Here is a 26,346-nt window from a genome sequence, read left to right on the forward strand (position 1 = left end):
TCCTTCTAAGGAGAATTGAAATAACCAAATACTGTTAAGTCTGAGGAACTTAGTAGAAAATGGGAATCACAAGAAAGAAAAGAAAATTATAGTGTTTGTTTATGAACTGTTCCTATCACTTTGTTTTCCTGCATTTTTCTGTGAGCTTTTAGGTCTTTTGTATTTTCTGTAAGGAGAAATAAAAGCTCTGGGATGAAATATATGTATATTGATTTACTTTGAGTACATGGATAGGTTCTGGAGGAATTTTGTTTTGGACACCTAGACATGAACTACACAAGCTAAAGAGAGTGTGATTTTTTTTTTAAATTTATACATTCCTTCTTTAATATAACTGTATGATGATTCCACAAATGTTGAAATGAGTGTGTATTAAGAAAAATAAGTTTCATTTTTCCACACTGATTGTTCAGGTATACTAAACATACTTATCCAGACAAAAGAGAATAGACAACATTGCAAAAAATAAATAAATAAAAATGTTTTAGTATTGATAAAACATTTTTGTTTCTAAACAAAATGCTTCCTCTTCTCTATATTGGTACAATGGAAAGTGTTTTTATTTTAGAATGAAATTTGAAAATGGCTGCTCCTTTTATGAAACATTTCAAGGATAGCAATTCTACTCCATTTTGTTAGAACTGCAACTTCATATTGAAGCAGTCTGTAAAAATGATAGCAGGGAAACATCTGCAAGTGTATGGAACTCAAGGATAGTCACATAAAACAGTCTGTATTTACTAAGTTATATTATATTCATATAAACCTTTGTTGTTGTTGTTATGATGAGAACTCAAGGGGCTATAAGCATTAATAAAAGCAAATAAAATACAGAAAATTAATTCAGATTGAATTTCACAATTCTAGTTATATATGTAGTTTGTATATAAGATGAGCATGATTTGAGGGGAAATGTTTCAATATCAAGCCCACTTTTTGTAAGCTCAGAGAATGGAGCCAAGGCAGGGATATGATGATAAATATTTAATTACTAGATCTACTTAGAGGAGAAGAAAGGTTTATACATATAATATACTTTTAAATTCAATCAGCAATATTAACATTTTCCATCACTTTCTTAAATCTAAACAATCAACAAAATCACAATCCCTAATTTGTAGTTTCCAGCTTTCTAAAGTGATAATTTAATAATCAGCTCTCACCATGAATTGCACACACATGAATTTAGGACTTCTGGTTACATATAGTAAGCAATCTCAGTGCCAGGTAGGTAGTATAGTGGAAAGAAATTCCAGGCCTGGAATCAGGAAGAGTTATCTTCCAAAATTCTAATCTGACCTCAAACACTTATTAGCTATGTGATTCTAGACAAGTCATTTAATCCTGTTTGCCTCAGTTTCCTCATCTGTGAAATGAGCTCAAGAAGAAAATGGCAAAACCATTCCAGTATATTTGCCAATAAAACCTCAAATAGGGCCACCAAGAGGCATGTATAATTGAAAAAACCAAATGAACTGAAAATAATCTCCAACAATTCCTCTAATCAACAAGGATGGAATAGTTCACTACTAATCCATCATAAATCCCTCTGTCTAGATCTTTGGATTAGTCTTATTTTAATGGTTATATTCCTTGAAATTTTGTACCAAATGTATTTAATATGCAAGATTATTATTGTCCAAACTAAAAAATCCAGTTTAATATAGCAATATCCCAAAACTGGAATTGCTTTGGGATTAGTATACTCAGTTCCAAAGAAAAAGAGATCATCTTCCTTTGGATTTTTATGAGCTATTCTGACTTCACTGAGAGACAAGTAGGAAAGACCTAATCCTCTTACCTTAGAGAAGAATTCTAAAGGCAGTGAGCTTGAGTGTGGAACAATCTTTTTTTTTCTACAGAATAATACCCAAGAATTATATTTTCTTATGATCCAATGAGATAAACATCTCAAATGTACAGGGGAAAGAAAAGAATAGAGAAAATAAAACATTACAGTCTAATATACCTTAGTGCTAATAATGCTATTATTAGCTATTCTAAATGACTTTCCATTTGTTTGGGATAATTACACTAAGGGGATAAACTCTAAAAGATTTCTGGTCTCATATAACTTCAGTTCATCCATAGTTAAAAGAAACACAATAGGGATAAATGAGGATACATGGTAAGAACTGAGCAATAAGAAAAGAACATTTTTTTTTTTTAACAACAGAAAAGTTACTCGTTTTTATCTGACAGTTTAATAACCTACATAAAATTGAGATAGAACCTAACACCTGCAAGTAAGATGGGCTGGTAGAGAAAAGCTACTATTGGCCAATTACCATGTAATGACAGTTGGCAAAGAAAGAAAACTAGAGAATGATTGCAAATGCTCCACAGTTGGTAATCTGACATTGCAGGAGGTGGAAAATAAAATTAGAGAAGAAAAATTTTCAGACATGTGTGGGATTGCTGAAATACAGCTATGGCTTAGGAATATGAAGCAGTAAAAAATAATAATAATAATCAATACAAAGTTTCAGGTAGTTGTTAAACCAATCTAGATCATATTGTATCTGCTTTAGCAATAGGTTTGGTCAAAATTATTCCATTGCTCAAAGGAGATCAAATGCAAAAGAGGAAACTGCAGTCTTCTGGAGGAACTTAACTCACAATCAAATGAAATGCTCTGAAGGGCATTAGAGGAACTTTTGGAAAGTCAATGTGAGGCGCTAAGCTGTTAATGGAAGTATTTCACAGATGGATTCATGGAATTGGTTAAGAAATCTTTAGTTGCATGTGACTTCTTTCACTGAGCATATAGTACCAGACCTCGGGTATCTGATTATCTACTCATGAAAAATATATTGCGACAACAAAAATCTTGTCATCAAAAATTTCCAGAATTGCTGAAATAGTTAGATATGGCCAAATTCAGACAGGCAAAAAGGCATGCCAAATAAAGCTCAGATTTTAAAATTTAGGATCACAGAATCTTAGAGGCGAGAAAAGTTTTATAGATTATTTAGTTTGTCCTCAACCTAAAACATTCTTAATAATATCCTTTATTTGTTATAATATCATCAGACAAATGATCATTTAATCTCTATTAGAATGCTTCCAGTGACAAGGAACTCACTATCTCCTTGGATAGTCTATAGTACTGTTTTTGGATAGCCCTAATATTGAGATTAAATCTGTCTCACTATAACTTCTTCCCAGTTCTGTCCTCCAGGGTAAAAGAAGCAGAGAAAAATAGAAATTCAGATGCTTAGAATAAATGTGGTTGGGGATAGGGATGTAGGGGTCATTTTGCTTTGATTAGGGACAATTGAACCAAAAGAGAAAGGGGCTGAGCAGATCAACCAGAAAGTTTAGCTGCAGCCCCATACCATGCAAAACAGCTTGGGGAAAGGAAAGATAGAAGCAGAAAAAGGCAGAAAATAGATGGTGTGACTGTGGAGGGAAGTGAGAATTAGAAAAAAGGTGAGATTTTAAGGAAGAGGTAGCCAAGGACGAGGTGAGGAAGAAGGGGTATATATACATCATACGTTATAACATCAGCAGAGGAAATATGGGAACAAGGACTACAGAGAAAGCACGCCCAGATGTCAACATCCTGAGATAAAACTCTAGTTACCCTATACTAGGTAGAGTTCTGCCAAGTAGAATAAGTTCAATTCTCCTGTCACTTGTCACCCATTCACACAGTTGAAGTCTCTAATTATATTTCAATCTTCCCCTTCCACCCAAATTCTTCTGTTCTTAAGGTTAATCATCATCCCAAATTACAAAACTCAGCATAATGTGACATCATTTCAAGTCCCCTCACTATTCAAATGTTCCTTCTACATTCCCTATTTTGTGTTATATTGTGTTAATTTACTGGTTGGTTTCACTGAATATTACCTCCTACTTTTTATTTTGTGCTATTTGTTATACTTCTTAGAGTATAAATGCATGCAGAGACATATCTATAAATTAAAGTAAAAAGAAAAAATATAAATAAATTTAAGTCAAAATAAAATTTTAAAAAGTATTCCTTCTATGTACAGAATAATAACTGTCATTAACACAGCAAATTACTTGATATGTTATTTCATTTGATCACAACCCTCTGTGGTCAATGCTCTTAATATTGCCATTTCACAAATTGCTATTGTTCAGTTATTTTCTACCCTGTCCAACTCTTCCTGACCCCTTTTGAGATTTTCTTGGCAAAGATATTGGAGTAGTTTGCTATTTCTTTCTCCAGATCATTTTATGAATGAGGAAACCGAGGCAAACAGGATTAAGTATCTTACCTTATGGTATATATATATATATAGGGTTATGCAGTAGTGCCTGAGGCCAGATTTTAACTCAGAAAGATGTCTTACTGATTCCCAGTCTGATATTCTATCCACTGGGCACTTAACCAGGTTATTTCACAAAAAAGGACTAAAATCATGGATCGTCATATAATGAGACTAGACTTGCATCTATTAAGCATTTGAGATAGGATTTTAACCCAACATTTCCAAACCTGCATCTTTGTTATCTCAGATTTTTATACTCCAGTTTGTCAATGTCCTTAAAATGTAAAACACAGATAATATAAAAAATATTATGGCCTCCTGTCCTGTGGCACCTGTCTCATTCTTTGTGATTTCTCAAAAATCATCAACTGCAGTTCAATAATCACACCTTGAAGTCCTTTTCAATACCCTAAGATGTAATTTGTCTAAAGCAGGTGACTTGAACTCATTTAGAGCAGCCAGGTGCTCTTTTATTATCACTTCCCTAACCTTAGGATTTCTTCTTAATCATTTTTCTGTCCTTTCCAGTCTGAAGAGCATCCTTCTTGATAGTGAAAACAAAAGCAAAAAGAAAATGAGCCTGCTTTCATTCTACTGTTTGTTTACCCTGGAGCAGTCATAAAAGTTGCCTGTGTCTAACAGGTTCAGTTTCTTATCACTTTATATACAAAAAAATGCTTCACAACATTTAAAATATGCTTAAATATAGTAGATTGATAAAGATGAATTTGTTTTATTAATATCAATCAATAAGCATTTATTAAGGACCTACTTCAGGTCTGCCACTATGGTAAGTTGTTGGAATACAAAGGAAGAAAAAAAAGAAATACTTCTTGCCCTCAATAAGCATACATTCACTATTAGAAAGAACACTGAATTTTAAGCCAGGAGACCTGGATTCTAGGCTATATTACTGCCTCTGAGAAGTATGGAAAGTTGCTTATTGTTATACCTCGAAAATGAAGGAAACTAGACTAGATCAGCAGCTCTTAAACTTTTTGTTCTTTACTCTCTGAAAAATTATTGAGAACCTCTAAAGAAATTTTTGTTAACAAGGGTTATATTTATTGATATTTATCCGATTATAACAATATTGTCATACTATTTGTCATAATATTTTATATCTTATTATCTTATTATTATAATATTAGTAATATAATATAGCAATATTATAGTTATATATAATTATAATAATATAGTATATATTATATACTTATTTAATGCCATTATGGAAATCATTTTGACCCCATCAAACCCATATTTCCCTGGAAGGTTTTTGGAACATACTTTGAAAACCCTGGACTTTTTTCCACTCATGACCCCTTTTCACCTGAGAAATTTTTATGTGAGCCAGGTATACCTATATTTTATACACACACACACACACACACACACACACACACACACACACACACACACCTGTGTGTACATATATATGTGTGTATGTATGTCTATATATATATATGTATATATATATATATATATGTATATATATATATATATATATATATATATAGAGAGAGAGAGAGAGAGAGAGAGAGAGAGAGAGAGAGAGAAAGAGAGAGATACATATAATTGGTATACAAATCAAGCATTCATTGATAACAAATCACAATTTCATCATTCCCCCATTAGTTATGAGACCCCATATGGGATCACAAATCACAGTTTAAGAAGCTGGGGAACAAATACCATGAAGATAATTATACAGAGATAAAATATGCAAGATGTAAATGGGAGGTAATCTCAGAGATAAAGTACCAGCAATGGAAGGAGGAGACTGGGCAAGCTCTTTTGAAGAAGATTGAATTTAAGCTGAGTCTTGAAGGAAACAGTGAGATCCATAGGAGCCAGAAGCCAGGAAAGAGCATTCCAAGCATGGTAAACAGTCAGTCCAAAAGCAGAGTTAGGAGATGGAGAATCAGCAGTGAGAGGAAGAAGGCTACAGTCATTGGATTGTAAAATACACCACAACATTATCAAAATCAATTAGAATTTTTTTTCCTTCAGGCCATATATTGACTTAGAAAACCACAAATTAATATTATCTATGTTATATTTTTATTCATTATGTGAATAATTTTCCAATTACATTTTAATCTGTCTCACATCTATACTCAGTGTTTACCCTGGGCTGTGAACTTTATACCTGATTTAGAAGGAAGTTAAAATTTCTATATTTTAATACAAAAAATACCCGTAATTTTTAGCTGCTAATGATCACGAATTTTTCTGCATTTACTAAAGGAGTAGATGTAGCCATGGTTCCAAGAACTAATCACATAATAAGTTTTGCAATGAATATATTTATGGATCAGTAAGGAAATATCTTGAAATTCTTGTCTGCAGTTTTTGATCTCTCTATATAACACAACTGTTTCTTACTAGTAGGATTACTCTCTTCATTGTTTTGGAGAGAATGTCTCTTATAATGTCACCTAGAATTAGCTTTTTGTGGTATTAACTGATAACTAAAATTCCTACGTCTTTCCCATATAATTGGTCTTGCAATGTTTCTCCCATCTTGCACATGAAAAGTTAATTTTTTAACCCAAATCTAGACTTTTTTATATTTTTTTTTCAAATTCTATTTACCTTATTTGGTTTAGCCCATTATTCTAGCTTATCAATATATTTTTGTTATCTAAACTCTGCTTCTCAACATCCTAGCAATCCTTTCAAGCTTTGAATCATCTGAGAGTTTAATTAGCATGCCATCTATACTTTCATCTTGGGATTGTTGTTCAGTCTCTTTTCAATCATATCCAATTCTTCATGATCCCATTTAGGGTTTTCTTGTCAATGACATTCTGGATGGCTTGCTGTTTCCTTCCCCAGTTCATGCTACAGATGAGAAAACTAAGAAAAATAGAGTTGTGACTTGCATAGGGTTATATAGTGTCTGAGGCTTGATTTGAACTCAGGAAGAAAATCTTCCTGACTCTAGGCTTGTCATTCTATCTGCTGCACTGCCTAGCTGCCCTAATTTCATCTTAATTATTATTAAAATGGTTGGATTACCAGTAGCTGAGGATCAATCCTCAAGAACTCCATTAGAGACCTAACTCCATTAGAGACCTCCCTCCAACCTGACATAAAGCCATTGGTAATTAGTAATCTTTGGGCTCAATTATTTGTCCACTTTTTAATTCACCAATCTATACTATCATCTAGTGCATGGCTTCTTAAACTCTTTCCATTCATGACCTCTTTTCACTCAAGAAATTTTTATGTGACTCTAGATATATTGAATGTTAAACAGGTATACAAATCAAACATTTATTGATAATAAATCATAATTTCAGACCCCCCCATTCAGTTACAAGATACCACATAGGGTCACAAACCATAGTTTAAGAAAGTGAGATCTAGTGTAATCTCTATTTTGTCCATAATGATAATATGAGAAACTTTATCATATACTTTATTGAATTCAAGCTAAAAGATGTATTCCATAATATGCCAATTTAGTGAAAATGTTATTTGAATTTTTTCATTGAAAATTTTTAGAAAAGAAAGTGAGAAAAGCATGAAATGATCTGTTCTTGATGAAATCATGTTAATGTTTTCATATTTATATATACTCACAAACCTTAATCACTTTAATAATGTGTTCTAGATTTTTTTTTTCAGGAAGAGAAATATGTTTCATTAATATATGCTTTAGAAATGCCACTCTCTTCCATTTTAAAAAAATGGTGCATTTGTCCTGCTCCAATCTTACATGACCTCTCTCATTCCTCATTTAAATATTATCATATTAGCTTAATATTATTATAAATAGCTATTATAAAAATAAATAGTTAGGCATTCACATTTGCCAACTATTTCAGTACCCTGGGATGTAGTCCATCAGGACCTAGTAACTGGAACATATCAAGGTCACTTCAATGCTCTCAGTCCATCTCCTCACTTATCTTGTTTTTCTACTCCCTGTTAACAATTTCTGCCATAGACTTACCAAATGAAAAATCATTTTCCTTTGAAGAAACAACAGAAGGAAAATAAGAGTCAAGTTCAGTCTTCTCATAGCATCTATTATCAGAATCCCTATTTGTCTTTTTGACCCCAACATACCCCTCCACACTACTACAGACACAAAAACTCTTTTTGTTATCCTTAATATCTATTGCCAGTTTCACCCAATTTTGGATTTTAATACTTGCAGCATAATTCTTATAAGATTATGATATCTTTTAATATTCAGCCTTGATTTGTTCTCATTTCCAACCTTTATTCATGTCTTTTAAAAATCTGAATTGGCCAGTGAGTTCCCTTTGCATCCACATTAGTATTTGTAGTCAGGCTTTCTTTTTACTCTAAATCAGAAATCATCTCTGATCATGATACAAATATAAGCAGAAAGTCTAGCCTACCATGCTATAGTGTTTAAGCCATGTGTTTTTAAAAGAAAAAAAAGAAAGAAAAAGAGAAGGCCAAGGAAGGTTCTTTCCCCAGTCCAGGGAGTCTGATCACTATCAAGTTTGTTTGTTTTTTTTAAAGCATATGTTATCTGTATCCATGAGCAAATTATTTTTGAATTGTTTTCTATTATAAACAGCTTAAATTCTTAAAGAAAAAAACAAAAGACTGGTCAATGATGATGATAATAATAATAAGTAAACATTTATATAGTGATTTAAGGTTTACAAAGAACTTTACCAAATGTTATCTCCTTTGAACTTATAAATAGTTATTATAACAAATAAGTAGCTAAGCAATCACATTTTCCAGCTTTTTTAGTACCCTGGGAAGTTGTTGAAGAAAGATTGGTTGAAGATACGTCATCATCGTTGTCATCTTAGCAATATCTATCATTTATATAGTAAAGCTTGCAAAAATCCTTTAAGATATTGTCTCATTTTGTTCTCATAATAATCCTGGTAGGTAAGTGCTATTATTATCCTTCTACAGATCCTACAGATGAGGAAACTGAGGCAAACAGAGGATAAATTACTTTTCCTGGTTCACATACCTAGTAAGTATCTGACAAAATATGAATGAATCAGGTTCTCAACAACAATTCTAGGAAATAGGTGCTATTATTACCTCAGCTTTATTATAAGAAGAAACTGAGATAGACACTAGTTAAATGACTTGTCTAGGTGCAAACACCTGTTGATTTGAACTCAGATCTTCCAGAATGCAAACCATGCTTTAAAACACTCATATTCCCTTTACCATTTTTCTTAGATCTGCCTATATCAGTGGCCATGGGACCTTGGTGGTCAAATAAGTGAGTATTCAGTAACAGAATGCTCAAAGAAGAGCCAGGAATCCATTTAAATTATGCACCACAGCTTGTGAAATTTGTTAGAAGTTTTTCCCCTAGGTTCATGGATTTCCACAAAGTTGTGTATCACTTCTACAGAAAATGCTTCCCCACTGTACTTTTATCACATTTGTACTTTTCAAATGTGAAATGCTTTTCTATTGTTGTACACCATTAATGATTCCCACACTGATAAATGAAAACTTCTAGGGAGTTGTTTATATTTTCCTCCTCAAATTAAAATCTCAGTTTTATTCTGTTTAATATTACTCTGCACATTTCTGTATCTGAGATCTTGAATATCATTTCTAGATTTCTTTCCAGTTATTTTCTTCTATGAGTTAATGGATAAGACTAGTATCATCCCTTTTTTTTCTTATATCTGTTATTCTCCTCACTATTCAATTCAGTGTTTATATCTGGACATTTCCCTCTCCCCTTTCCCTTGATTTTCAATTTAAAAACCTCTTGATGAAATCAGCACATTTCAAGGCAAATATTTTCATCTCAAGCCCGATTAGATGCACTTCATCATTGGCCAAGAACCCATCATTCCTGTATCTTAAACTATGGGCTAGAAAGCCAAGCCCCATTCTTCAATAATATCTTTTAGCCAGAGATGTCACTCTTTTGACTAAAGAGGAGGATTAAAACTGAAAGGCAAAACTCTTCAATATGCAGGTCTTGTGCAATAAGAATAACCATTTGGAAAGCAGAGAGATACTTTTTGGAAACCAGAATAGTTTTCTATTTGGCCAAATTCCAAACTGATTCTTAAAATGTTCACAATATCTTTTCTCTTTTGTGTATCTCCTCTTCACATGAACTTGTTTGTCCTTATTTACCTACATTAAATTTTACATTTTTTTAAGTCTTCAAATTTTAGGAGTTTCTTTTATCTTTCAAATTTTGTTGTTCTCCTATGCCCAAAAAGTTATCAAACTGCGCATACCCTTTGATCCAGCACTGCTGCTATTGGGCTTATATCCCAAAGAAATACTGAGGAGGGGAAAGGGACCTGAATGTGCCAAAATGTTTTTGGCAGCTCTTTTTGTAGTAGTTAGAAACTGGAAGATGAATGGATGTCCATCAATTGGAGAATGGTTGGGTAAATTATGGTATATGAAGGTTATGGAATATTATTGTTCTGTAAGAAATGACCAGCAGGAGGAATACAGAGAGGCCTGGAGAGACTTACATCAATTGATGCTGAGTGAAATGAGCAGAACCAGAAGATCACTGTACACTTCAACAACAATACTGTATGAGGATGTATTCTGATGGAAGTGGAAATCTTCAACATAAAGAAGATCCAACTCACTTCCAGTTGATCAGTGATGGACAGAAATAACTACACCCAGAGAAGGAACACTGGGAAGTGAATGCAAATTGTTAGCACTACTGTCTATCTACCCAGGTTACTTATACCTTCGGAATCTAATACTTAATGTGCAACAAGAAAATGGTATTTACACACATATATTGTATCTAGGTTATATTGTAACATATGTAAAATGTATGGGATTGCCTGTCATCAAGGGGAGGGAGCAGAGGGAGGGAAGGGATAATTTGGAAAAATGAATACAAAAGATAATATTATTAAAAAAATTACTCATGCATATATACTGTGAAAAAAATTATAAATAATAATTTAAAAAAATAAAGTCTACCAAGATTCTGTTAGCACAATTGGGATTTGAATTCTCTACATAATAAATATTATCATTTGATTGTCAAAAAAAAAATTGTTGTTCTCCCAGTTTGCGCAACATATCATAGAGGTGTGGATTCCTAATCCCCAGGAGTGTCACAATACTTTGAATAAGAATTAATGTACAGATTTATCAAAGGTTTTAATTTTGAAATAATTGTTGGTAGAATACTATTACATGTGAGTTTAAGATCCTAGAACTCTGTATCGAATATAGCTATTTGTATATATAAGTAGAGTCAATTATATCCATCAATAATTTAAGCCATGATAAAAAAAAATCTATTCATACTCCAAATTTCTATGTTTAGGAATATAATTATTTCCATGTTCTATTAATTGGCACTGTTGTAGGTAATTAAACATATTCTTTATTTTTTATCTATTTTCACATATATATTATCTCCCTTAATATCAACTGTCGTTATATATGTGCATACATGTATCTGTTCTATCATTTGCATCTAGATATATATCTCATATCCCCAGTCAACTAGAAATATAAGATATAGGTTCAGTTTTGTAGGAAAATCAGGTAGCACATTGAATAGAGTTTTGGAATTAGAGTAAAGAAAACCCAAATTCATATTTAACCTCAGAAACTTACTGGGTATGTGAGCCTAGGAAAGTCATTTACCCTCTGTCTCAGTTTCCTCATCTGTAAAAGAAGGATAAAATAGCACTTCCTTTCCAGGGTTATTGTGAGAACAAAATGAGATAATATCTTAAAGGACTTTGCAAATTTTAAAGTGTTATATAAATGCTAGTTATTACCAAGGTGATGATGATGATGATGATGATAACGACAACGACGACGATATATCTCCAACCAATCTTTCCTCAAGATTTGCAATCTATTATGTTCATAATGGTGGACTTAAGCAATTAGAATATAAGCCTCTCCATTGTAGAGATAATGTGTGCCTTTCAGTACCCTAATTCTAACATGTGGCCACCAAATGATAGTAGTAATGATGACACAAAAGCAATAAATCCAAGATATCAAAGTAGTTTCATTGTTAATTAAGATGTAGAATGAGAGAGAGGAAAGAAAAGTCTGCATGGTTCTATATCACTTCTCTTTAATAGGAAAAATATATCCTAAGCCTAAATGGCTACCCCAAATCACAGATTTAGCATCTCAGAACACTGATTCTCTCTGGGTCCTGTCCCCCAAAATGTGAAATCTCTCTTACTGAAGGAATCAAGATCAGAGAAAAGCAATGTGTACCAAATAGAGAGAACCAACTCAGGCAGGTACAATCTTTACTACAATTGTATTAGGAAATATCCTGAGGAGATGAAAAGAGAAGGAGATTGCCAAAGATTCACAAAACCAACAGACTGCCCATTTATTGCTCTATGCTTTATGATCCCATTGAGTGCAGGAGGGCACACAGAGAGGTGCAAGCATAGAGGGTGCACTGATATATTTGCAAGTTCTCATTGGTGGTTGCCATGGAGGCAGTCAGTAATGGCGTAGAGGGAGCAAGCACAAGGACACAGAAAAAGAGCCATGTCTGTGCTACATACACTGAGAAAGAAACCTGCAAAACGCTTACCTCTCATTGGCCATCACTATGGAGACAGCCTTTAAAAGCATGTAAGAGATGGAAATCCGTTGCTGGTTTAAACACACACACACACACACACAACCCTGAGAGGGATGAATATCAGCATGAAAGGAATTTTGAACTCAGTTTCATAGTCTGATTTTGGGAACTATTAATAACATATAGACCCTGGAAAATCCCCTTAGACACACAGAAAATATCATACCCTTGGATGATTATGAAGAATCTTTTCCGCTCCCTGAACCTCAGTGTTCACTAAAAAAAATTACCTAGTCCTTCAAGTCTTACCTTTAGGTTGTTAGATCAGGCTCCAATGTCATTGGTTCCTATTAACAGGTCACTCTTTTGAGCTCTGAATGTAACATCTTTCTGCACATACCACACTTAAAAACTATATATGCCTAATGCTTGTCATATAGACATATTTCATAGTTTATCAGCTCTTTGCACCTTGGGTGAATGGTATTCAGTAATACATTATTAATTGGACTTACTTCCATTCATTCCTCTATCTTAAACAATCAGTTAAAAGCTTTGCCCTGCTGTTTCTGTAGCATCAAAGGATCTTATGTTGCCTCCTACTACCTCTCAATACCCTCCCCCTACTTTTCCTTCTCCACACACCTCTCTTCACTGCTTAGCACTTATCCAGAGGGGATGGCTAGTATGCCATCATTTTTTTTTTTAACTATTTTCAGTTTTTCATTTGTACTTTCTTCCTGCTGTGTGTGTTAAGCTAAGCTATCTAACTTTAAAGGTATATCTTTCCTTCTAAAATAATACTGTAAAAAAGTACAATTTTATCTAAAAGAAATGTATATAGAAAAGAGAAATACAGTCCCCCTGAGAATGTGAAGATAAAACATCACTTATAATTTACTGAGATGAGTACTACAGGGGAAAAAACTACCTTGCTTCTGTAGGGAAGAAATTAAGGTGGAATTTTCTACTTGTAGGCAACAAACAAGAAAGAAGAAAATTGTGGATTTACAAATTCAGTGTGTAGACTTTATTAACTCTATGTGACCTTGGGCAAGACACTTCACCCTAATGGGTCTGTCTCTTCATTTGTAAAATGAGAGAAACTGGACTAGATTATTTTTTTAAATATCAAAGAACTTATAATTTGATGAGGAAAACAAGAAATGCACTTTAAAATAACAGTGCGAGGAAATGTAGGACTGTGTTTTTTTCTCTTTTTTTATTCAAGTTTTTTATTTTTCAAAACATATGCATGGATAATTTTTTGACATTAATACTTGCAAAACCTTGTTAAAGGTTAAATATGTTAAATCCTAACATATATTTTAACATGTATTAGACAACCTGCTATCTAGGGGAGGAGGTAGGGGAAAGAAGAGGATAATTTGGAACAGAAGGCTTTGCAAGGGTCAATATTGAAAAATTACACATCCATATGTTTAGTAAATAAAAAGCTTTAATTAAAAAGAGAGAGAGACAGAAAGAAATATAAGTTAAATCTAATATATGCATACATATTTACACAATTATCTTCCTGAATAAGAAAAATCAAATTAAACCAGGAATAAAATGAGAAAGAAAATAAAATGCAAGCAAACAATAACCAAAAAGAGTGAAAATGCTATGTTGTGAACCACACTGAGTTCCCACAGTCCTTTCTCTGAGTATGGATGGCTCTCTTCATCACAAGATCATTGGAACTTATTTGAATTATCTCATTGTTGAAGAGAGCCACTGGACTAGATTATTACTATAGTCCCTTCCTATTCAAAACATGAATCTATTATCCTAGGGACACTAGACTGAGACTAACATCTGGGCATAGACTTTAGTATATGAACACTATGTGAATGTGTTACATGTTATGTGCATGAAGCTGAGGTAAAGTTGGGGATCAATTACTATCCATGCATCAAAGCACAAAAACTTAGAAAGTTCTCAGTCAAGGACCAGCCATGAGGAGATGAGATTCTATCATTTTTCTACCTGGTATTTCTATTATCAGAAATCCCCAAGATAAAAGAATTCATTTAATTCAAGGGGAAGGCACAGCCTTCCTCCTGTTCCAGAAGTCACACAGGTGACAAGTTGCTGATGCATATCCCACTCTTTCCTCCTCTATAACGTATAAGAACAGATTTTCCTGAAAAAAGAAAATCTGGAGCACAGAAGTCTCATTTATAGAGTGGCCTACTTCCCCTTTCCACCCAAACAAATATTTAACTAACATGTATCCTCTTGAGTTCCAAGAGGCACAGCTATACAAGATAATTTTTTATTATATTTGAACACAATGTTTCTTGTCCAGGAAAATGTTCAGAGCATATAAACAATAAAGTTATATTCTTATTAAGTGGAAAATATCTAGAATTTGTCCTTGTCTAACTTTCAATGAACACATCTGCCTTAGGTTGTCCACACACTGCTAAACAACAGACAGAGAAATATCAGCCACGTTGGAAACAGATGGAAGACAATCATGGGAATTCTGGTTAGAATGAGTCTAAAATATCCCAGAGTATAGCTCTTGGTATTTAGTTGTCACAAAGATGCTCTTTGTTGGACAAATCTCCCCTAGTGTTAGGAGACTGAATTTGATTGTGCAAAGTCAGAAGCATGGAGCAGATCTCAAACAAATCTGCAGAACATGTCAACGCTCAACAGACGCCTCCTTAGATGAACTCTGTGTCCTGGTTCTGAAGTAGCATGGGACCCAACTTTGATAGTTCCTCCCCTGTTGGGTTTTCAATCTAAAAGATATTATAGCTGAGCAGGTACCAGAGTGCTGACCAAAGCTACCCTAAGGATATAAGAGAAAGCAACTGACCCCAGATTGCTGATCTGTGTTTCTCCCAGACTTATATAGTCATTTCCTATTGTCGGGGAAATGCAGATGCTATATTCCCTAACACAGCTGCAAAGGTGTTTGGCAAGGGAAAGAAATGCTGTGACCCTTTAAGGGAAAGCTCACAGAGATGCACAATGGAGCAGGTTGTCAAAAAAACCCACTTAAGCCTGAAGAAAATCCCATCTCTCACACAAGAAAGCTGGCTTTTAAACATTAAAGCAGGAAGAAAGCACAAATATGTAGATTTGGTTGGGAAAAGAGAACTCTCAAAAGTTATATAATTTTTAAAAGGATCCCAAACCGAGTAAAAAAAAAAAAGGTCAAAGGAGATAAACAGACACTTCTCAAAGGAAGAAACACAAGCTAACAAGAAAAAGAAAAAATGCTCCAAATCACTAATAATTAAATTAAATACAAATTAAAAGGATTCTGAGCTTCTACCTCTCCTCTGTCAGATTGTCAAAAATGACAATAAAGGGAAATAATCACTGTTGAAGGGAGAAAGACATACTAATACATCATCAGTGGAACTCTGGATTGGTCTACGCCTTCTGTTAAGCAATTTGAAACTATACCATTTCCCAACATTTAGCAAGAAATGGTCCCTAAATGAAGAGGTAGGTGGTAAACATTATCCGTATATCACTAAAAAATGAAAGTAAAACCTAACAAACAGCTCATCTATATTCCAGTGAGTTCCACTGAAGGATATGGAATACTATAGGAGGTGAATTGAAGCCACACTGATCTTGAGTTAAGTACCAAGAGCAAAAAGGACTTCTAAGGTCTCTTCAGTGAGTGCTATCATGCGTCTCTGGGTTTGAAGAGTTTCTGTTCTTCTGTCTGTCTTCTCCATGCTGATATAAACATCAGTCTCTGTATGAAGGTCAACAGGGAAGTCTTTGACAGCTATTTAATTTGAGAGAGTAAGCATTTATAAAGTACCTACTATGTGCAGCTAAGTGGTAGAGTGGACAGAGTGCCAGGCCTAGAGCCAAGGAAGAATCATCTTCCTTAGTTTAATCTAGCTTCAGACATTTACCAATTGCATGACCCTGGGCAAATCACTTAGCACTATTTGCCTCAGTTTCCACATCTGTAAAATGAGCAGAAAGAAAGACAAACCACTCCAGTATCTTTGCCAGGAAAACCCCAAATGGAGTCACAAAGAGTCAGATATAACTGAACAATAACAACCATGTGCCAGGCACTATGCTAAGCACATTTTTTAATAAATATGATCTCATTTGATCTTCACAACAATCTTGAGAGGTAAATGCTGTTATTATTCCATTTTCCAGTTGAGAAAATCAAGGCAGATAGAGATTAAGTAATGTGGCGAGGATCACAAAGCCAGTACGTAGTGTCTAAGACTATGTTTGAACTCATCTTCCTGATTCCAGGCCCAACACTCTACTACAACATCCTTTGCCTCTAGTTGAGATTCCTGTTTATAATTAAAAAAAAAAAAATCAGCTGCTATTATTGGTCCTTTTCAGTGGGACCTCTGCTCTTTAAGTATTCTTGAAAATTTAAGAGCAGAAATTGACAAGCAGCCCTTGCTTGAGCTTGTGGATAGTCTATTTGAATGTTAATTGGCTAGGGCCCAGAGTCTAGCTCTAGAGTAGTCTTCTCTGCACTTAAGGAAATATGGCCTTGACATATATTTAAGATCCTCAGTGACCTGATATGTAAGTACCTGCTGTCTAGGGGAAAACCTATAATGGACTGGCCCTCATAATTAATCTAAAGATGATATACAGTTGCTGACATTGGGGGGGAGCTGTTATCTAGGGATAGGCAAAATATTCAGTGTGGATGCTAATAAATATTCTGAAAGTGACCTTGACAGAAGCTACTATTATCTTAGAGCAGGGGGCAAAACCTATTGTAGAAGTTACAAGAAAAGAAAAAAAAATCTGTCATAATTTTGACAAGAAAATTTAGGAGATTACAAACAGCTGTGTTAAAAGAAAACAATTAACTCTTAAAACACAAGCAAAAAGGAATACAGCATTTTTTGCTCTACTGGGGTTTTGCTCTGTATGGGGTTTAGTGGGTATTCTTTTCTTCAAACCATGAAGGCAACTATATAACAATCAGTATGTGATCCAGGGGGGTCATTTGCAAAAAGAAAAAAAAGGCCCATTTTTATTATTGTCCTGTTTACCTCCTAAACTTTCTTCTAGTATATCCATAAACATGTAGATTATTCTTACAAATGTGATAAATATAATCTATTAAACTTCCCTATTTGTGTTGAAAATAATATGAGTCTTTCAAATCATTTAGATTCAAAATTATACTCATCTTTAATGCTTTTCTATTCTGCAAATTCTATATGTAGTTACCAAGTCTTGCTGACTCAGCCTGCCCAGAATTTTGTCACATCAGTCCCTTTTTCCCCATTCACACTCAGCATCCTAGTTCAGATCTCATTGCCCATTGCCTGATCCTTGAATATCTTCCTAATTTGTCTCCCTACCTCAAATCTCTCTTTTTTGAATTCATGTTCCACCCAACTACCAAAATGATTTTCCAAAGCAAAGAAGTTCAATTCCTTCTTATTGTCTTTAGGATGGATTACAAATTCCTTTCTTCATTATTTGATACTCTACACAATCTGGTTCTTCAATCTAACTTTGTAGGCTAATGGCACATTAGTCCCCTGCACACACTGCCAAACGGGCAGACACAACAAGTCATCTCCAACTCTTTGCAAAAGTAATTCCCCTATATCTAGAATGAAGTTACTCTTCCCCTATACTTCATGGAACCTTCTTCCCCCTTTCAAGATTCATCTCCAGTACCACCTTCTATAAGAGGACTTTCTTGATTCCCTATATGAGTTATAGTACCCTCTTCACTGAAATAATTTTGAATATAATTTGCATATATTTGTATACATATTATTCTTCCTAATGGAATGTAAGCTCCTTAAGAACAAGGATTGTTTCATTTTTATATGGCATAGAGTAAGTATGTATAATTTCACTGTCCAAGTATTTAATTATATATTGGTGTATGTATGTGATACACACACACACACACACACACACACACACACATAGACATATACATATATTTGCATATGTCTGTGTGTATATTGAAACTCCCTATATAATAATCTATAGATACAGTAATACTGGTATACTTATTTACTTATTTTCATAAAGATAAAAATATGAAAAGATGTGCACAAAATAATGAAGAGCAATGAGCAGAACCAAGAGAACAATGTATACAGTAATAGCAATGTTGTTTTAAGAATGACTTTGAGTGTCTAAATAATTTTGACTACTATAAATATCCAAATTAAAAATAAAGGACATATGAAAGATGATATCTATATCCAGAAAAGAACTGATAAATAGAAGTATATACAAAATAATTTTACAAAAATATGTGTATTAATATGCATATAGCCATCTGGGGAAGAAGGGGAAATTTTACATGATAATTTTATTACATTTTTTAAAGGAATAGAAAATAATACATAATAAATTTGCAGTTTAATTTGCAATCATCTTTTAAAAATTATGCTATGTTATGGAAATGCTTGTTTTATTCTTTACATTATAAATAAAATAAAAGTTTTTTTTTAATATAACTAGATATTATATATATACACATACCTATGTGTATACATATAAAACATTTGCTTATTTTTATCACCATCATGTGGTTTATTTGCTTAATTAGCCTGTGGTTTCATATAATTATATTTAGACTCATTTAAAAAAAGGTAGCATCAGTGTTACATAATAAATAGAGAGCTAAACTAATTCAGGAAGACACTGAATGTTCAAATTCCTTTTCTGCCATCATTGACTTTGTGACCATGGACAAATACCTTAACCTCTCAGTATCCCAGGTAACTCTCTACAATTATAAGTTATAAAAAAAGGTGCCTATCTTCACAGGAAGAGAAGGTTTCTCCCAAGGAACTCCTTAATCCAATGAAATCCTATTATGCCAATTAGCATACATTTAGATATATTGGTTTATAGTTATATAAACACACACAACTCATCCTAATTTCCTAAAGCCTAACATTTCAATTAACAGTCATAATGAGAAATAACTGTGCCCTTCTTTAGAAATAACCTAGATTGATGCCCATCAATTGGAGAATGGCTGAATAAATTGTGGTATATGAATATTATGGAATATTATTGTTCTGTAAGAAATGACCAACAGGATGATTTAAGAAAGGCCTGGAGAGACTTACATGAACTGATGCTGAATGAAATGAGCAGAACCAGGAGATCGTTGTATACTTCAACAACAATACTATATGATGATCAATTCTGATGGGTGTGGCCATTTTCAACAATGAGATGAACCAAATCAGTTCCAATAGAGCAGTAATGAACTGAACCAGCTACACCCAGCCAAAGAACTCTGGGAAATGAGTATGAACCACTACATAGAATTCCCAATCCCTCTAATTTTGTCCACCTGCATTTTGGATTTCCTTCACAGGCTAACTGTACACTATTTCAAAGTCCGATTCTTTTTGTACAGCAAAACAACTGTTTGGACATGTATACATATATTGTATTTAATTTATACTCTAACATATTTAACATGTATTGGTCAACCTGCCATCTGGGGGAGGGGGAGGAGGGGAAAAATTAGAACAAAAGGTTTGGCAATTGTCAATGTTGTAAAATTACCCATGCATATATATATCTGGTAAATAAAAACTATTTAAAAAAAGAAATAACCTAGATTAATATTAAAAAACCATACTAGCCTTTCTGAAAAACAATCAATTTAATTAGTTCTTAAAAGTCATCTAATATAGCCCTTTTATTTTTACAGATGAGGAAACTGAAATCATTCAATCAACCAATAAATATGTATTAAGTATCTACAATGTGCCAGGCACTATATTAAACATTGGGGATATATACATATACATACATACATACGTACACACACACACACACACACACACACACATACACACACATATATATATATAAAGGCAAAAAACTGTCCCTATTCTCAAGGAGCTTCCAGTCAAATAGAAGAGACAACATTCAAACAAATATAAAAAAAGCAAAATATATAGAGCATAATTAACAGAGAGAAAGAATTGGAAATAAGAGGGATTGGTGAAGACTTCCAATAGAAAGTGGGAGTCTATGAAGTTTATGTGATTTATCTAAAGTAAGCATCAAAAGCAAAATTTGAACCCAAGTCCACCCCCTGCAGAACCAGTGCTCTTTCTATTCTACTACACAATCCATAAACATTTATTAAGTACCTATTACATACAAGGCATTATGGAAGACTCTAGGGATACAATGAAGAAAGACCAATTAAGTCTTTGCCCTTCTGGAACTGAGTAATTAAGTAATTATTTTTCAAACTTGATGGAATGAGGGTGATAGATTTTGTAGACAATGTGATCTAAGGGGGATTGAAGAAGATAAAAAAAAATTATGAAGAAGGAAACACTTGAACTAAACCTTAAAATAAAAAAAAAAATTTAAATAGTCAAAGATCAAGGGACGGCTTTCCATAGACTAGAGATGACCTGCATAAATTCACTGTAGTATGGTACCAAAGTAGATTAAGAAATAGACTACTTTAGTCCATTCAGGCTCAATTGTAAGTGGAGTAAAGTCAAATCAAGCATTTATTAATCACCTTTTTTTTTTTTTTTTTTCCTTCCTGAGGCTGGGGTTAAGTGACTTGCCCAGGGTCTCACAGCTAGGAAGTGTTAAGTGTCTGAGATCAGATTTGAACTTTGGTCCTCCTGAATTCAAGGCTGGTGCTCTATCCACTGCGCCACCTAGCTGCCTCCTATTAAGCACTTTCATGAGCAAAAATAATCCCTGCCCTCAAGAAGCTTACAGTCTAATGCAGGAAGTTATGGTAATAAGAAAAGAGATGACAAGATAATCATTTGCACCAGGATACAGTAGAGAAAGTCCATAGAGAAAATAGAGTACAGCCTCAAGAGAAATGAAGAAAGACTTGATTTGCATCCTCCTTAAAAGAGGATTCAATCAATATGGAGAGAAAGCAGGAGCACAAGGTACTTTCAATGTTTGAGGTCCAGGGGTGAAGGGAACTTCCCAGATAAAGAAGTTATTATGGAATTGTAGAGAAATTCCAGAAAGTTGTAGTGCAACCTGGGGAGGAATAAAATATGAAGTCAGGTTGGAAATGTATACTGGAACCACATCAAGGAGGCTCTTCAGTAGTAGGTGATGGGAGTTCGATAAATGAGCTGTTGCTAAAAGTTTTTGAGCAGAAGAGAGGATCAGTTCATGATCAAGCTAATCATTACTTGGAAGTTAAAAAAAAAGTTAATTACCCATATGTTTACCATTTTTATACTCTTTTTATGAGAATGGTACATTTGAGGAAAACATGAAAATAATATAGGCAGTCTTCTACAGAAAATTATTTATAGTATAGCAGATCTTCATAGTAATACTCAACTGAAAAAATAAATATAATCATTTTTTAAAAGTTAATTTGTCTAACAGCTTAAAGTCTGAGAGAGGATTTAAACACAGTTCTTCCTTACTCCAAATCCAGCATTCTATCTAGCTGCCACCTAGTAGAAGTATGGTGAATTAAAATAAAAAAAAATAAAAAAAAAAAAAAAAATATATATATATATATATATATATATATATATATATATATATATATATATATTTGCTTTTTATTTACAAGATATATGCATGGGTAATTTTTCAGCATTGACAATTCCAAAACCTTTTGTTCCAAATTTTTCTCCTCCTTCCCCCCACCCTCTCCCCCAGATGGCAGGTTGACCAATACATGTTAAATATATTAAAATATAAATTAAATACAATATATGTATACATGTCCATACAGTTGCTTTACTGTCCAAAAAGAATTGGACTTTGAAATAGTATACCATTAACCTGTGAAGGAAATAAAAAATGCAAAAGGATAAAAATAGAGGGATTGGGAATTCCATGAAGTGGTTCATACTCAAAATAAAAATATCTTAAACTAAATTTTTGCAACTATGATTTGTGCGAAGTTTCTAATCTGATATTGGAGTGAGCTACAAAGAACCTTAGAGATCATTAGTCTAACCCTCTTCCATTTTGTAGATGAGGAAACTAAATCCCAGAAGAGTAAAGTGAACACTCAAGGAGTAATTGGTAAAGTTGGGATATAAATCTAGATTCTTTGATTCCAAATCCAGGGTGTTTTCACTTCACCAAATCTCATCAACATCATAATTTGGTAGCAGAAGAGGTACCACAATTCCTCCCTATCCATTCTCTTCTGCCCTACCCAGAACTTGCTTCCATAGCTATCCCTTCCTCCTCCTTTCATGAATCTTTAATCTGTTTCAGCTGATTCTTTTTTATCTGCCAACAAAAATTCTCAGTTCTCCCAGTCAGATCTTTTTTTTTTTTTTTTTTAATAATCAACAAACACAGAGATATCTTTTATCTTCTATACTCTTTCATCAGTTTGGGGTGACTGTGAAAGGTGGTCCAGTATAGAATATCATTTGAAAAAGATTATCTGTACCCTTCCCATACTTTCAAGGATATCTTAGATATGTGTATAAATCGATCTCATAAATATTGTGTAAAGTAGGCTTACAAGTCAATAGTTATTGATATTTTTCAGCTTTGTTTTTTTGGTAATAATAAAGTTTGGGTTTTTTTTTTTTTCTTTATTCTTTCTCTTTTTTCTTCATTATCTCTCTCCCTCCCTCCCTGCCTCTCTCCTTCTCTCCCTCTTTCTCTCTTCTAAGCCTTTAATATCCTCCTTGCTTTCATTTATTTTGAGAATCATTCCATAAATACTCTTAAAATTATTTTGCCTCAAAATAGAACATATTTTGTCTGCATTGGTCTAAGCCTTTTTTTCTAAACCTTTTGTTTTCTTCAGCATGAGTTCTATTTTCTCTTTTAACAGATGAGAGATTATAATGTCACCCAGTTGTGGTGGCTCACTGGTCTTTAATAGAGAAAAGAAATAAATCTTTTTTTTTATTTTATTATATATTTTTTATAATATTATCCCTTGTATTCATTTTTCCAAATTATCCCCCCCCTCCCTTTACGCCCTCCCCCCGATGACAGGCAATCCCATACATTTTACATGTGTTACAATATAACCTAGATACAATACATGTGTGTAAATACCATTTTCTTGTTGCACAATAAGCATTAGATTCTGAAGGTACATGTAACCTGGGCAGACAGATATTAGTGCTAACAATTTACATTCACTTCCCAGTGTTCCTTCTCTGAGTGTAGTTATTTCTGTCCATCATTGATCAACTGGAAGTGAGTTGGCTCTTCTTTATGTTGAAGATTTCCACTTCCATCAGAATACATCCTCATACAGCATTGTTGTTGAAGTGTATAGTGATCTTCTAGTTCTGCTCATTTCACTCAGCATCAGTTCATGTAAGTCTCTCCAAGCCTCTCTGTATTCCTCCTGCTGGTCATTTCTTACAGAGCAATAATATTCCATAACCTTCATATACCATAATTTACCCAACCATTCTCCAACTGATGGACATCCATTCATCTTCCAGTTTCTAGCTACTATGAAAAGAGCTGCCACAAACATTTTGGCACATATAGATCCCTTTCTGCTCTTTAGTATTTCTTTGGGATATAAGCCCAGTAGTAGTACGGCTGGGTCAAAGGGTATGCACAGTTTGATAACTTTTGGGGCATAGTTCCAAATTGCTCTCCAGAATGGTTGGATTCTTTCACAACTCCACCAGCAATGTATTAGTGTCCCAGTTTTCCCACATCCCCTCCAACGAAAAGAGATAAATCTTTATAAATTTATTTCCACTTTTGTTTTTTTCCTCATCCAGTTTCATCCATATGGAGCATCTGGCAACATTTCCCATCCTCCCCAGGGAAGGTTTCCCAAAGGTGGCCACTTCAGATAAAAGGAAACCTTGTCAACCCATATCTACTCAAAACAATAGTTCAGGAGCCTCCCAAAAATCAGGAGCTTTCCTTTAGTAGTTAGAGTATAAAATTGGTCCAAATAAAGACATTTATTTGATATAAGAATATCACTTTTCCAAAAAAAAGTAATAATAAAACATTTTCCCTATAAACCTGGGTCATATTCTCTTACAAATACACACATATCATAAGGAGAAAAAGTAAACATTGCACACATGTAAAAACACGTACTTTTTTTTCAGATCTAGCCTCAGACACTTAATGCTTAGCTGTGTGACCCTGAGCAAGTCACTTACCCTGCAATTGCCTCTGAGGAAAAAAAAAAAACAAACCCACTTTAAAAAATTTCTTCCATGGTTTTTCCCTTTTGTACTGATTTTTCTCTCCTAACACGATTCATAAAGCAATGTGTGTTAAAAATAAATAAATAAAAGATAATAAATAAATAAAGACACACTTGTAGGGAATAAGATCAAGGAACATATAGAGAGGGACACACAATGGGAACTGATATGATCAGGATATATATGTGAATGGGCAAAAATATGTATAAGGAATTATATTATAGGGAAAAGCTGTATCTAGGGTATACTGTAAATAGCATTTACATAGGAAATACATGTGGTCAGGCTACACATGTAGGGGGATAAAGGTAGGAAATCCATGTAGCTATGACACCCACACAGAGTAATTCATATTTGCAATATTACAGAACTTTTGAAGTTTTCTGGTGATATCACATTATCCCCACCAATTCTGCTTTATTTGGCTCTACTATGTGTAATTTCTAACTGATGCTGTTTAGTTCTCTGCTTTTCTACTGGGCAAATAACTGTGGAGAGTCCTTCTGATTTTTTTTCTCTCTCTCTCTGTTTCCTATGTTGCCTTATCATTCATACACCTAATTGCAGTTATTCTTCAAGGCTCCTTCCTAGACCATCTTCTTTTCTCCTCTAGTTTCTTGGTGCTAAATTTAGAAAGGCCAAGGTCATTCAGTGCATTGTGGGCCATTGCAGTCATCTTGACCTTTGTCTTGCTAAGAGATTTTGATATCTTTAGAGCAGGGGTGGGGAAATGTCCAGTCTGTGAGCCATATAAGGCCCACAAAATCATTTGGTCTGGCTGTACCAAGGCAACCACTGCCTGAGTTCTTTAAGTTGATAATTCTGTATGACCTACAAATTAAATTCTAAATATACAAATGGCCCATGGCAGAAAAAAAATTTCCCCACCCATACTCTAAAGGAAAGAATGAAACTCTTTCTCACTCATGCCCAGTTCATATACAGAAATTATCTTATTCTCTTTGAGAATAAAGGATGGGGGCAGCTAGGTGGCGCAGTGGATAGAGTACTTGCCCTGAATTCAGGAGGACCCAAGTTCAAATCTGTTCTCAGACACTTAACACTTCCTAGCTGTGTGACCCTGGGCAAGTCACTTAACCCCAGCCTCAGGGAAATGTGAGAATAAAGGATGAACATGTATGTAGATCCATGTGTATATATGATGTTTTCCTTAATCCACTGGAGAAAGAAATGGCAAACCATATCTTTGCTAAGAAGAATAAGATGTTCCTTAAGATCATAAGAAGTCAAATGTGACTGAACTGAACAACAACAGATATATATTTGTGTGTATATTCATATATTTATATTTACAGAGATGTATTGATATAGATGTGTAGATATAATCAACCCAACTTTTTTCCTCTGAGGTTCAGCTCAATATCAACCATTGTCCACTGAATATTTCAAACAGGAT

At 33.8% G+C, this 26,346-nt stretch overlaps 1 long non-coding RNA gene across 1 annotated transcript in view; it reads right to left on the reverse strand.

Annotated features, from left to right (window-relative positions):
* The window catches only part of LOC141543285 (uncharacterized), a 184,907-nt gene that overhangs the window by 154,714 nt on the left and 3,847 nt on the right, over positions 1–26,346 (reverse strand). The gene's annotated exons all lie outside the window — the stretch shown is intronic.

This window comes from Sminthopsis crassicaudata, chromosome 5 (assembly GCF_048593235.1).
Source record: "Sminthopsis crassicaudata isolate SCR6 chromosome 5, ASM4859323v1, whole genome shotgun sequence".
NCBI classification, from domain to species: domain Eukaryota; kingdom Metazoa; phylum Chordata; class Mammalia; order Dasyuromorphia; family Dasyuridae; genus Sminthopsis; species Sminthopsis crassicaudata.